Source organism: Salmo salar, chromosome 14 (assembly GCF_965601325.2).
Source record: "Salmo salar chromosome 14, fSalSal1, whole genome shotgun sequence".
NCBI classification, from domain to species: Eukaryota; Metazoa; Chordata; class Actinopteri; order Salmoniformes; family Salmonidae; genus Salmo; species Salmo salar.
This window is the reverse complement of record NC_138304.1, coordinates 88622338-88637572: the sequence shown is the minus strand read 5'-3', so window position 1 is coordinate 88637572 and position 15235 is coordinate 88622338. Positions and strand designations below refer to the sequence as shown.

General features: G+C 41.6%; 1 protein-coding gene across 1 annotated transcript in view; it reads left to right on the top strand.

Moving 5' to 3' along the window:
• Positions 1-15235, top strand: part of LOC106570404 (polyamine-transporter SLC45A4) — a 62640-nt gene that overhangs the window by 30941 nt on the left and 16464 nt on the right. The gene's annotated exons all lie outside the window — the stretch shown is intronic.

Below are 15235 nucleotides of genomic sequence, written 5' to 3'. Positions count from 1 at the left end.
CTTGGTCCATTCACTACGACGAACGTGACAAAACCTTTGTTCGTCTTCATGTCCCATCCACTTCCCGACATGAACCATAGTTAAATCACCTCTAAGTGTCTCAGCCAAGTGTAAATGTCATTATTATTGACTGGAGCCTAATGGTTACTTTACTGGGTTGAGGAGGGTAAACTGACCAAACACATTGCTTACCCAAGATGCAATGAAAGCATTAGTGTCTAATGACCATTGTGGAACTACAGTGCCTTCAGAAAGTATTCACACCCCTTGACTTTTTCCAAATGTTGTTGTATTAAAAGGTGGGATTAAAATGTATTTAATTGTAACTTCCTGTTGACGATCAACACCAAATGTTAAAGTGGAAGAAAAAGATGGAAAATTTGTACAAAAAAAATCTAATAAATAACACCTTGATTACATAAGTATTGAATCCCCTGAGTCAACACGTTAAAATCACCTTTGGCTGCGATTTACAGTTATTAGTCTTTCTCTAAGAGCTTTGCACACCTGGATTGTACAATATTTGCACATTATTATTTTACAAATTCTTCAATCTCTGTCAAGTTGGTTGTTGATCATTGCTAGACAGACATTTTCAAATCTTGCCATAGATGTTCAAGCTGATTTAAGTCAAAACTGTAATTAGGCCACTCAGGAACATTTCAATGTCGTCTTGGTAAGCAACTCCAGTGTATATTTGGCTTTGTGTTTTAGGTTATTGACCTGCTGAAAGGGGAATTTGTCTCCCAGTGTCTGTTGGAAAGCAGACTGAACCAGGTTTTCCTCTAGGATTTTGCCTGTGCTTAGCTCTATTCAGTTTCTGTTTATCCTAAAAAACACCCTAGTCCTTGCCGATGACAAGCATACCCATAACATGATGCAAACACCACCATGCTTGAAAATATGAAGAGTGGTACTCCGTGATGTGTTGTGTTGGATTTGCCCCAAACATAACGCTTTGTATTCAGGAAATAAAGTTTGTCATTGCCACATTTTTTGCAGTTTTACTTTAGTTCCTTATTGCAAACAGGATGCATGTTTTGCAATATTTTATTCTGTACAGGCTTCCTTCTTGTCACTGTCATTTAGATTAGTATTGTGGAGTTACTACAATGGTGTTGTTTCATCCTATCACAGCCATTAAACTCTGTAACTGTTTTAAAGTAACCATTGGCCTCATGGTGAAATCCCTGAGGGGTGTCCTTCCTCTCTGGCAACTGAGTTAGAAAGGACACGTGTATGTTTGTAGTGACTGGGCGAATTGATACACCATTCAAAGTCTAGTTAATAACTTCACCATGCTCAAAGGGATATTCAATGACTGTTTTTTTTATTTTGACCTTTTTTTAGGATTCCCGGAATCAGGAGGGAATAGACAGGAAATTGTCCAACCGGGATTTCAGGAATGTTGCAACCCTAACCTAGACTGACTAAACACACAGTAAGGCCTGGACTGGTTAGTGCTATCCGGGATCCGCTATGTATTGTTTTTGCTATCCGGAACCTCAGGACGGTCCCTAACCTTAACCCTTACCGTAACCCGTACCTTGACCATTTTAAATGTCAACTTCAATGGGGGGTATAGATGTCCCAAGGATCCCGGATAGCAAGGACTACGGCTGACCCCATTTAGATGACTGGTCGATTGTTTGGTCGATAGGCTGCTGGTCGACCAATATTTTTTTTAGTCAAGCAGTGGCAAATATATGAAGATTTATGGCACACGAGACACCTGTCTGATTCACGCCTGTCTCAGTGGACTAATCCATTGCAGAGGCCGCAGGGATGGCACACCAGTATCACCAATGGTACATTTACTGTTAATTCCCATCATTTCTAATCTACAATGTTTGGTAATTTCTGTTAATGCATTCAAATTATTATTATTATTATTACAGTTGTCATTGTAGGAGTGGACACTTTGTTTGCAGAGCTACCTATGCTACACTTACTTACATGTACACATGACCTCGACTAACCTGTACCTCCGCAAATTGACTCGGTACTGGTACCCCTGTAAATAGCCTATTATTTTATTGTATTACTTTTTATTATATTTTTTACTTTAGTTTATTTAGGAAATATTTTCGTAACTCAATTTCTTGAACTGCATTGTTGGTTAAAGGCTTGTAAGTAAGCATTTCACAGTAAAGTCTACACCTGTTGTATTCGGCGCATGCGACTTGAATTGACATGTGATTTGATTAGACTTGTGAGAAAAAAGTTTGTTTATTTCATTCCATTTACGCGTTGTCAATGTATTCATTGACAGGAGCGCTTCAAACAAAAGACAATCTTAAGTAAGGACACGCACCTGATTATGCATAGAGGTAGGTCTCTAGTCTACGTGGTCTGCGTGCAAATGTAGGCTTATAAATGTGCACATTTGGGGATCGGATAGTATTTCTGATTGTCTTAACTCACCATCACTGTGTAGCTCCTCAAAGTATTTTTTTTTCTAAGCCTCAAACAGCAAGTAAACAAAGTCTGTTTTTACATCCATTGAGAATGACAATAGTTCCTCAATGTAGCCTATTTGAAAAGTATTTCCAGCGCGCTCCCTTTTGATAACCACCAGGGTTGCGCATTTTGGGGAATATTCAGAGGTGGATACTTGCCTTGGGAATTAACGGAAATATATGCAAATTAATACCATTTAAATGTAGATGTTTTTTGCGTTGGATATATTTACCATATCATATGGCGACATAAACCTTTTACCTTATCCTAAGTAGACATAATTGCAAATGATTAAATCCTTCCAATAGACATAAAACAAGCGATTTAGTTACGAATTTAACTTTATTTAAATGAGTTGACTCTTCACATGGGATGATTTCACTGAATAACAAAAGAAAGGGAATATTGAATGATCACAATGATCCATCGCATCTCCCAAAAACGTTTTCAACATCTGTAAAATTATAGTCTAGAAACTAAAGCTTTGGTTGTCTTCCTCTCAGGATTCCACGTCTTCTCCCTGGACCTCCTCAATGTCCAGCTCTTGAACATCAGACTCTGAGGCCTCATCTTCAATGTCACTTTCCAACCTGGCTCATTTTCAGGCTCAAAAAGCCTCAAATTTGCCCGGATGGCCACCAATTTTTCAATCCTTGTATTGGTCAGCCTGTTGCGTGCTTTGGTGTGTGTGTTCCCAAACAAGGACCAGTTGCGTGCTGAGGCGGCTGATGTTGGTGGGATTTGGAGGATGATGGAGGCAACAGGGGAAAGGGCCTCGGATCCACAAAGTCCCTTCCACCAGGTGGATGATGAGATATGTTGGCACGACTGCCATATTGCATCACCATCCCAAAGTCCTTGCTTGTAAGTGTACTTCGCCAGACTGCCAAGAACCTTGCCCTCATCCAGGCCAAGGTGGTGAGACACGGTAGTGATGACACCATAGGCCTTGTTGATCTCTACACCTGACAGGATGCTCTTGCCAGCATACTTGGGGTCCAACATGTACGCTGCAGCGTGTATGGGCTTCAGGCAGAAGTCTTCATGCTTTTTGATATATTTCAGAACTGCAGTTTCCTCTGCTTGGAGCAACAGTGAAGTGGGCAGGGCAGTACGGATTTATTCTCTTACATCTGCAAGCAGAGTCTGAACATCAGACAGGATGGCATTGTCTCCCTCAATCCGTGCAATGGCTACTGCTATAGGTTTCAGGAGTTTCAGGCTGCTTACCACTCTCTCCCAAAATACATCATCCAGGAGGATCCTCTTGATGGGGCTGTCCATATCGGCAGACTGTGATATGGCCATTTCTTGGAGAGACTCCTTCCCCTCCAGGAGACTGTCAAACATGATGACAACACCACCCCAATGGGTGTTACTGGGCAGCTTCAATGTGGTGCTCTTATTCTTCTCACTTTCCTTGGTGAGGTAGATTGCTGCTATAACTCGATGACCCTTCACATACCTAACCATTTCCTTGGCTCTCTTGTAGAGTGTATCCATTGTTTTCAGTGCCATGCTGTCCTTGAGGAGCTGATTCAATGCATGAGCAGCACAGCCAATGGGTGTGCTGTGAGGGTAGGACTCCTCCACTTTAGACCAAGCAGCCTGCATGTTCGCAGCATTGTCTGTCACCAGTGCAAATACCTTCTGTGGCCCAAGGTCATTGATGACTGCCTTCAGCTCATCTGCAATGTAGAGACCAGTGTGTCTGTCCCTTATCTGTGCTCTTGTAGAATACTGGTTGAGGGGTGTAGATGATGTAGTTAATTATTCCTTGCCCACGAACATTTGACCACCCATCAGAGATGATTGCAATAGTCTGCTTTCTCTATAATTTGCTTGACCTTCACTTGAACTCTGTTGAACTCTGCATCCAGCAAATGATTAGATAAAGTATGTCTGGTTGGAGGGTTGTATGCTGGGCAAAGAACATTCAGAAATCTCTTCCAATACACATTGCCTGTGAGTATCAGAGGTGAACCAGTTGCATACAGAGCAAGACATTCATCAGCATTTCTCTGACTACGTTCCTCCATTGAGTCAAAAGAACTTCTGATTCCAGGAGGACCATGAGCTGTTGCTATCGATAAGGTGTCTGATTCATCATTTTCACCTTAAATATAAATAGAGGGACTTTTGTCAGGTTGCTTGTTGTGAGCGCTGAGGGAACTTTATGCACTTGGCCAGATGATTCTGCATCTTTGATGCATTCTTCACATATGATTTGGCACTGTATTTGCAAATGTACACGGCTTTTCCTTCTACATTAGCTGCAGTGAAATGTCTCCACACATCAGATCGTTCCAAGGCGCAGCGTGCGTAGAGTTCCACATTCTCATTAATAGTGAAACTTACAACAAAGAATATAACAAACGTGCAGTAATGCAGTGCACAAGGCAACTATACAAAAACAAGATCCCACAAAAACCCAGTGGGAAAAGGCTGTCTAAATATGATCCCCAATCAGAGACAACGAATGTTACAAGTTTCTTGCAGACAGGCCATGCGATGCCAATGTGATTCATAGGATATTTATTTTTATCAGGATATTTTCTGCATGCAGGCTACAATGTTTTTATTTGTTGGTTTATGTAGGCTATGTTTACATATTGGCAATGGCAATAGAAGTTATTTTTAGATTTGTATCATTTTCATTTAGATAAAGTTTTGATTAACCAGATGATATTGATTTTGAGATGAAGACTTTATATAAATTAAATGAAGCTGTTCCACGAAGATGTGCATATGAAAATCACAACTGGCACGCAGATCAGTAGACATGGTACGATAACTTGGCACTCCAAATGGAAAAGGTTGCCGACTGCTGGTGTAGCCTATTACCGGCAACTTCAGGAGCTTAATGTCAGAATCTGTGAAGAGCAGCGGGAGGAGCGGTGTTGGGAACATGTTTTTTTCTACTGATTAGGCTATATAGATTTCTGGTTCCTTCTTTGGTAATTTGTGTCTTCATTTTTAGTCGCAGTGCTTAATGCATCAGACAAGCTCAGTAGCCTACTTATGTTTGATTTTATTCAAACATTGGGTGTGTCTATATATGGAAAATACATGTTTTAAAATTTCAACCAATCGGTTGGTCGAAGGAACAGACGACTCGGTTGACTAAGATGTTTTTGTTGTTGGTGACAGCCCTAGCAAGGACTATATGTATACAGAGTAGACTAATGAGACATCTGTACTCTTACACATGGGAAGCCATTGTGTGTCAAATGGTAATGGTGTGAATAAATCAACCTCGTTGATTGAGCAGATTGTGATTTGCCCCCTTGCCACGTCGTTATTACCCACTGTGGGTTGTCTTCAGTCTCTCTCTAGCTCCCTCTCCATATTTCTCTCTCTCCCGCTTGCTCTCTCTCCCTCTTTCTTTCTTGCTCCCTCTCTCTGTCTCTCTCTATCCCTCTTCCCTCTCTGTTTAGTTTTGCAACTCACTAGTTTCGTGAGCGCTCTTTCTGACTTGGTGTAAACCTCTCTTCTCTGTCTCGCTATACCACGGTAAATATTTCCTGAAGTGGCGGGAGTCACTTTGCTCTTAGTGGGCCTATTGTTCGCCATTTTTGAAACGGTGGAGAAAAAAACTGGTCTTTATTTACTATAATCTGGCGTCCTGTTTGGATGATTACCCCGGCTGCTTTCCCAAAGAAACAAAATGCTTACCGACAGATTTAAATCTGTTTGCGCCATTTTGTGTTTGTGTGTCTGACAGACGGCAGGTCGCGAACAAAACAAACAGTGATAGATAAATGAACAAAAACACTTTTTTGGGGCACTGTGAGTAACCTCAACAAAAACCTGCAGGAAGAAGTTGACTCATTGATTGGTCATTGAGTGGACATGTCTACAGGAAGACAGTCTACAGGCAGCAGGAAGTAGTTGGGTTTGGGTCACTGTGGAGCTCTGGGTTCCCAAGCCACCCGGGTCATGGCCATCAGCAACGATCAGGTTCATGTGAACCAGAATGTGACCAGGGCTTCAGTCACTGTGTGATCCTGTCTAGTGTACACTCTAGGACTGATAAGACCATGGAACCACTTCTCTTCTCACACCTCCCACACACACCTCCCACGCTGGTTGGACTGAGCAGTTACATCTCCATACCTGAGAGATGTTTTTCTAAACAAGGTTATACCATTTATGTTCTAAGCTGGTATAAGTGTACTATTTTATTGATTTAAGCTGGTTCCAGAGTTTTTAGAATAGAATGTGAGACTTGTCACTCGTTCCCACTGGCAAAGCAACACTTTATACAGTGCCTTGCAAAAGTACTCAGACCCCATGAATTTCTTCACATTTTATTGTGTTACAAAGTGGGATTAAAATGGATTTAATTGTCATTTTTTGTCAACAATCTACACAAAATACACTGTCAAAGTGGAAGAAAAATAACATTCTCTAAAGATTAATAAAAATGTAATAACAAAAAAATGGTTGTGCGTAAGTATTCACCCCCTTGGTTTAGGCAAGCCTAATTTAATTCAGGAGTAAAATTTGGCTTAACAAATCACATAATAAGTTACATGGACTCTCTCTGTGAAACAATAGGGTTTGACATGATTTTTGTAGGACTAACCTTTCCTCTGTCCCTCATACATACAACATATGTAAGGTCCCTCAGTCAAGTATTGAATTTCAAGCACAGATTCAACTACAAAGACCAATGAGCTTTTCAAAAGCCTCATAAAGAAGGACAGTGTTTGTTAGATGGGTAACAATAACAAATCAGACATTGAATATGTTAAGCATGGCCAAGTTAATAATTATGCTGTGGATTATGTATTAAACCACCCAGACACATCAAATATAGTCGTCCTTCTGAACTGAGCTGCAGGACAGGAAGGAAACTGGTCAGGGATGTTACTATGAGGCCATTGGTGATTTTAAAACAGCTTCAGAGATCAATGGCTGTGAGAACTGAGGATGGATCAAAACATTATAGCGACTCCACAATAATGACCTAAATGACAGAGTGAAAATAATACAAATATACAGAATATTCCAAAACATGCATCTTGTATGCAACAAGTCATTAAAGTAATACTGCAACAACAACAAAACAAGGCAAAGGAATATAAGTTTTAGCCTAAATGCAAAGCCTTATGTTTCGGGCAAATCCAACAAAACACATCACTGAGTAACTTCCTCCTTATTTTCAAGCATGGTGGTGGCTGCATCATGGTATAGGTATGCTTGTCATCTGCAAATATTGGGTAGTTTTTCAGAATAAAAAAAAACGGGATGAGTTAAGCACAGGCAAAATCCTAGAGGAGATCCTGCTTTACAAAAGACACTGGGAGAGGAATTTACCTTTCAGCAGGACAATAACCTAAAATACAAGGCCAAATCTACACTTGAGTTTCATACCAAGAAAACTGTGAATGTTCCTGAGGGGCCAAGTTACAGTTTTGACTTAAATCTGCTTTAAAATCTATAGCAAGCCTTGAAAATTGCTGTTTAGCCATGACCCCCAACATTTTGACAGAGCTTGAAGATTTTTTTTTAAAGACTAATGGGCAAATATTGCACAAGCCAGGTGTGCAAAGTAAGCTTTTAGAGACTTACCCAAGAAGACTCTGCCAAAGTTGTTTCTAACATGTATTCATCAGGGAGCTGAATACTTATGCAACGACTATATTTTACTTATTTAATTAGAATTTATATTTTTTTGTGTATTTTGTGTAGATTGTTGACAAAAAAATGACAATTAAATACATTTTAATCCCACTTTGTAACACAAAATGTGAAGAAATCCAAGGGGTCTGAATACTTTTGCAAGGCACTGTATTATAAATGCTCACTTTGTCAATTCGTTGGTAATTTTCTATTAAACATTGTCAGAGTTATTTTTTTACACTTGAAACGTTTCACTCCGTTCACTCCATAGAGTGACTGTCGGTTTGTAAGTGCACCCTGCAGCCTGACTCTCTAACCCACATAGCAAAGCAGGGCAGATGAATGGAAAAGTACTGCCTAGCCTTGAGCCTTGCGCAGACTTGGCTAGCAGGTTCTCCCTCTGTGGGCCTGTGGCACAGGGCAGGCCTGCACCATGGTGAGGTTAAAGCCTTTACGAGCCTGTCCCTGAGGTTTTGGGACAGGGTTGCCTGCGGCTTAGCCTCACGACCTTGTCGTGAGAGAACATGAGCACTTTGCAGAACTGACGTTGTTGCAGGTCTGGTTCGTGTTAATACTGCACATTCAGAGCCAAGGTGCGAATCTGGAATCTCTCTTTTCTCTATCAATCTCTCTCTTTTTCTCTCTTTCTGCTGAGTTTTTCAGGAGGGCCGATCTCAGTCCTCTTTAAAGTGAACTCTAGGGTACAAAAAAGAGCTAAATACCTTCTCTTTTTATTCACACTGCCCTTGCCTTTGATTGAAGACTCAACTCTTTTGTCAGTTCACTTCACTCATTCACATTGCTATGGAACCAAGATCTTTTTCTAACATTCAATGCATTCTGGGACAAGCCATTTCATCATAACTTGTTATTGGACAGCTAGATATACTTACTTGCATTTTGTTAAAATATTAGACATAATAGTTGTAATCAGAAGATTCTATTAACATGAACATATTATTGGTAACAGAATAAATAGCAGAAGAATAACTGAAGATTAAATAATGCTCTAATTGAAAATTGTACACCCAATGTAGGCTACTGCCTCTTTAAGAGCTAGAATAGATTTTGTTCTCTGTTGTGATTCTCACCAAATAGGTTGTCTTCTCACACTGTTCAAACTCTTTAATCGAATATACAGTTTATGAAGCTATCTTAGCCTATAGATCAGATGTTGCAAACAAATGATCTGAAGTAAAATCACACATTTTGTCATTTCTGTCTGTCCTTGACAATCGCAAATCAATATCCAAAAAGTGTTTTTACGCAAACCTGCACATCATCTGTCTTGTGGCACCAATGTGAGAGGTTATGTCAGGGGGAACGGTGTTGCAGTAGAGTATGGTGCGGGAATAATGACAAGCGAACCTGAGGAGCTTTGTTTTCACATTGCCCTAAAAAAGGGAACCGGATCCTGGAATTCAAGCGAACCGAACTCCGACTACCTCTCGAGATGGTCTCAGTTCGGTTCGCTTCGGGGGCTCTTTTGAGGGGTCCAAGTTCCTGTGGAGTGTTCACACCTCACCAAAAATTAAGCGAACCGCACTGAGTTTCCAAAAATTGGCTGAAAGGGTCCAAGTGTGAAAACACCCTACTCTTACTGTTTCTCTCTGGTCAATCCACCTGTCATTAGAATGATCAGAACTTTTAACTAGCCTATTGTCTAAAGTGTTCATCTGCTATTGTAGCATTCCAGTGCCCAAAACATGGGGTCATTACACACTTGCAAAACAACCTATCTGTGGAGAGGGCATGAAGAGGGGTTGTGGCCTCATCTAACATGACGAGGGGGCGTGGCCTCGTCTAACACGCCGAGGGGGCGTGGCCTCGTCTAACTTTGTTTACGTTGTTTTGAGGAACCTAAACTATGAATGGACAGCTGGTATATTTCAGTGTGACTAAATGTTTCCAAATATCAATTTGTTGGATAAGATGATGGATGAATGAAAATCATGCCGTGGCCATCAACATATGTTATTACATGCATATTACTAGCATACTACCATTTGTGTACACCAGGACTCCATTCTGTGCCTGGCCAGTAACTAATGATTTGGCCCACATCACCAAAGCTGCCTTGTCATTCAGCAATCACACTACGTAACAGGGATACTTTGGCCGATGTCAGTCAGTGAGATGACAGTTAGCCTTTAATAGCCCAGAGAAGATGAGAGAGTGTGTGTGTGTGCATGTGTTTGTGCCATCCCTGTCCTGTCCCGCGCCTCAATTCTGTTATGACCAGCCTGATGGGAGGATTAAAGAGCAACGTGGCTCTGTGTCGTCCAGCCTGTGGACTGATTCTCTGGCCAGGCCCCCTGTCACTGTCCTTCCTCTCAACAACCTCCACCCTGGTCCCCCCTGAGCCTAATCAGCATCTATATATAGAGGGTGTTGATCTCATGTCTTACACCCTCAGCAGTCAGTGCACTACACACCTCTGGATGGCCCCTCCATTCAGTTCATTGGTTTCCTATGGAAATATGGCCTGAGGCTTTTTTCTGTCTTCAATGATTTACCTGTTGCTTTATTGGATAATTACAATGGTGTGACCAATGAAAAGAGTATGTGAATCAAATTGACTATGAGTATGGCATGCATAGCCTGACTAGGGGTGTGTGAATTGTGCAAAAAGATGCCTACAAGACTGAAGGTGAAAGGTGTATGAAAGGTGTCTATACATATGACAGTGTCTAAATGGGTACAGGTCTAATGTTTAATTGACTTTGCTGAAGGTTAGTCTGTTCAGATTCTGTGTTACTGACTGTGTGTTGTTTGAATGTGGATCACAGGTTCTTGGGTTGTGTCCATCACTCTGACTTCACCTCCTTTAAGACGCCCCCAATCTCTTCCCCTTTTACATAACCTTAATCACCAGCTACGTGCTGTTTAGGGGTTACGTAATATGTGTTTGTGTGTGTGGACTGAGGTGACAGGACTTGAGGCACTTCGAAATGTGGAATCATTTGGAGCTATAACCTGTAACCCCCTGTATTTTTATTTGATTTGTTTATTTGTAAGGGACCGTGTACACAATGCTATTGAACCAGCTTTTTATCTGTAGTCCCTGGGCTAGTTGTGAGAAGAGAGGGTTATCTTGGGTATCTTAAAGTGATACATCAGGATTTTGTCAATGAAGCCCTTTATCTACTTCCCCAGAGTCGGATGAACTCATGGATACCATTTGTATGTCTCTGCGTGCAGTTTGAAGGAAGTTTTTAACCAGCGTTAGTACAATGACTGGAAGTCTATTATAACTGCTAGCATGCTAGTTCTGCAAACGCAAGTTAGCATTGGCTTGCGGAACTACCTCTAACTTCCTTAATACTGGATGTAGAGACATACAAATGGTATCCATGAGTTAATCTGACTCTGGGGAAGTAGATAAAAGGGATTAATTTCCTAAATCCTGAAGTATCCCTTTTAGGTATCTTGAGAATAATGTTAAAAAGCCTATTTCCTTATTTGATCATTTGCCTGTGGTTGTATTAATTTATTATTATGTTATTGTCTTTTACAATTGTGATATTATCATTAGGCCTATACTGTGCGTGCGTGCCTGTGTGTATGTGCATTTAACATGCGTGTGTAATCGAGGGATGAGAGCTTCACAGCCCTGATGAGCCTTATTATCATATGACCTCTACCTCATTTCAGCTACAGACAGCCTCTCACCAGTATCTGTTTGTATGGATTTGTTCTCATGACCTGAGCTCCATATAAGGCTAATGACTGGGTTCATAAGTATACACACTGCTGTGATCGAAGACACACGCAACACTTATGTCTCACACACACTCATGTAAAACTGCTGATCTCATTCCGCCATGTTTCTCTCACAACCCTGCTCAGCTGATTCTATCAGTTTACTGTATAGTACTGTACTGTGTATTGGCTGCTTCCCAGAGCCAGACGTGGGCACATGTCAGAGGCCTGCCCTCTCTCCTATATAGGTCATCTCTCTTAGAGAAGCAGGAAACAAACACACACTGTTCCCCCCCTAACAATGAAAGGTGTATAGTGGCTGGGCTGGTCAGAGCCAGCCGGAGGGAAGTCTGCCAGCATAGCCAGCCACACAGAGAGGATCAGGATTACTACAAGTACAACTGGGCTGCACTGGACTGTGTACCAAATAGCTTTATTTACTGTTAGCTTCTTATTGGAGCCTATTGGAATTCAGAAAAGGGAATAAAATCAGTCTGGGTATAAAGGCCAAGCTTGCTTCAACCCTTCCTGGTCTGAGGTAAGGCTATACCAGCCTGATGTTGTCCCCACTCATGTGTGTCCACACAGTGCCAAATATTACACCTGTTTTGAATTTCTCCTTCTCTCTTCTGGCTAGACCATAGCCTTGATCCCCTAGTCTAGGTCAGTATGGTCACAAACAGTTCACACTGTCACAAAAAGTTAATCTAGGGCCTGTTTCCCAACACAGACTGAGCCTAGTCCTGGACTAAAAAGTACACTACATGACCAAAAGTATGTGGACACCGGTTCGTTGAACATCTCATTAATATGGAGTTGGTCCCCCATTTGCTGCTAGAACCACCTCCACTTTTCTGGGAAGGCTTTCCACTAGATCACTGGTTCTCAATCCTGGTCCTGGTGACCCAAAGAGGTGCACATTTGTTGTTTTTGCCCGAACACTACACAGCTGATTCAAATGATCAACTCATCAAAAGGCTTTGATGATTTGAATCTGGTGTGTAGTGTTAGGGCAAAAACAACAAATGTGCACCCCTTTGGGTCCCCAGGACCAGGATTTAGAACCACTGCACTAGATGTAGGAACATTGCTGTGGGGACTTGCTTCCATTTAGCAACAAGAGCATTAGTGAGGTCGGGCACTGATGTTGGGCGATTAGGCCTGGCTCGCAGTCAGCGTTCCAATTCATCCCAAAGGTGGTAGATGGGGTTGAGGTCAGGGCTCTGTGTAGGCCAGTCAAGTTTTCACAACCATCTTGAAAAATCATTTCTGTATGGACCTCGCTCTGTGCACGGGGGCATTGTCATGCTGAAACAGGAAAGGGCCTTCCCTAAACTGTTGCCACAAAGTTGGAAGCACAGAATCGAATTGTATGCTGTAGCGTTAAGATTTCCCTTAATTGGAACTAAGGGGCTTAGCATGAACTATGAAAAATAGCCCCAGACCATTATTCCTCCTCCACCAAACAGTTGGCGCTATGCATTGAGGCAGGTAGCGTTCTCCTGGCATCCTCCAAACCCAGATTCATCCGTCGGACTGCCAGATGGTGAAGCGTGATTCATCACTCCAGAGAACGCATTTCCACTGCTCCAGAGTCCAATGGCAGCAAGCTTTTCACCACTCCAGCCGACACTTGGCATTGTGCATGGTGATCTTAACCTGTTAGGGATAGGGGGCAGTATTTTCACGGCCGGATAAAAAACGTACCCAATTTAATCTGGTTATTACTCCTGCCCAGAAACTAGAATATGCATATAATTAGTAGATTCGGATAGAAAACACCCTAAAGTTTCTAAAACTGTTTGAATGGTGTCTGTGTGTATAACAGAACTCATATGGCAGGCCAAAACCTGAGAAGATTCAATATGGGAAGTGCCCTGTCTGACCATTTCTTGTCCTTCTATAGCCTCTTTATCGAAAATACAGGATCTCTGCTGTAACGTGACATTTTCTAAGGCTTTCATTGGCTCTATGAAGGCGCCAGAACGTTGAATGATGGCTCTGCAGTCTCTGGGCGAAAAACGGCAGGGGTTTTGGTGAGTGATCCTTCTGAGAACAATGGCACTGGCGTGCGCGTGCATGTGACGACTCCATGTTTTACTTTCAGTGTTTGAACGGATACAACGTCTCCCGGTTGGAATATTATCGCTATTTTACGAGAAAAATCGCATAAAAATTGATTTTAAACAGCGTTTGACATGCTTCGAAGTACGGTAATGGAATTTTTTTTTGGCACGAAACGCGCCGGCGCGTCACCCTTCGGATAGTGACTTGAACGCACGAACAAAACAGAGCTATTTGGATATAACTATGGATTATTTGGAACCAAAACAACATTGGTTGTTGAAGTAGAAGTCCTGGGAGTGCATTATGACGAAGAACAGCAAATCTAATCCAATTTTTCTTATAGTAAATCTGAGTTTGGTGAGTGCCAAACTTGGTGGGTGTCAAAATAGCTAGCCGTGATGGCCGGGCTATATACTCAGAATATTGCAAAATGTGCTTTCACCGAAAAGCTATTTTAAAATCGGACACCGCGATTGCATAAAGGAGTTTTGTATCTATAATTCTTTAAATAATTGTTATATTTTTTGTCAACGTTTATCGTGAGTAATTTAGTAAATTCACTGGAAGTTTTTGGTGGGTATGCTAGTTCTGAACAAAACATGCTAATGTAAAAAGCTGGTTTTTGATATAAATATGAACTTGATTGAACAAAACATGCATGTATTGTATAACATAATGTCCTAGGAGTGTCATCTGATGAAGATCATCAAAGCTTAGTGCTGCATTTAGCTGTGGTTTTGGTTTTTGTGACATATATGCTAGCTTGAAAAATGGGTGTGCGATTATTTCTGGCTGGGTACTCTGCTGACATAATCTAATGTTTTGCTTTCGCTGTAAAGCCTTTTTGAAATCGGACAATGTGGTTAGATAAAGGAGAGTCTTATCTTTCAAATGGTGTAAAATAGTCATATGTTTGAGAAATTGAAATTATAGCATTTTTAAGGTTTTTCGTATTTCGCGCCAGGCGCTACCATTGGATATTGGCAATGCCTGTCCATAAGAGGTTTTTAAGGTTGTGTGCAGCTGCTCGGCCATGGAAACCCATTTCATGAAGCTCCCGAAGAAACAGTTTTTGTGCTGACCTTGCTGTCAGAAGCAGTTTGGAATTCGGTAGTGAGTGTTGCAACCAAGGACAAATGATTTTTACGCTCTACGTGCTTTAAACACTCGGCGGTCCCGTTCTGTGAGCTTGTGTGGCCTACCACTTCGGGGCTGAGCCGTTGTTGCTGCTAGACATTTCCACTTCACAATAACAGCACTTACAGTTGACCGGGGCTGCTCAAGCAGGGCAGAAATTTGACAAAGTGTTGTTGTTGTTGTTGGAAATGTGGCATCTTATGACGGTGCCACGTTGAAAGTCACTGAGCTCTTCAGTAAG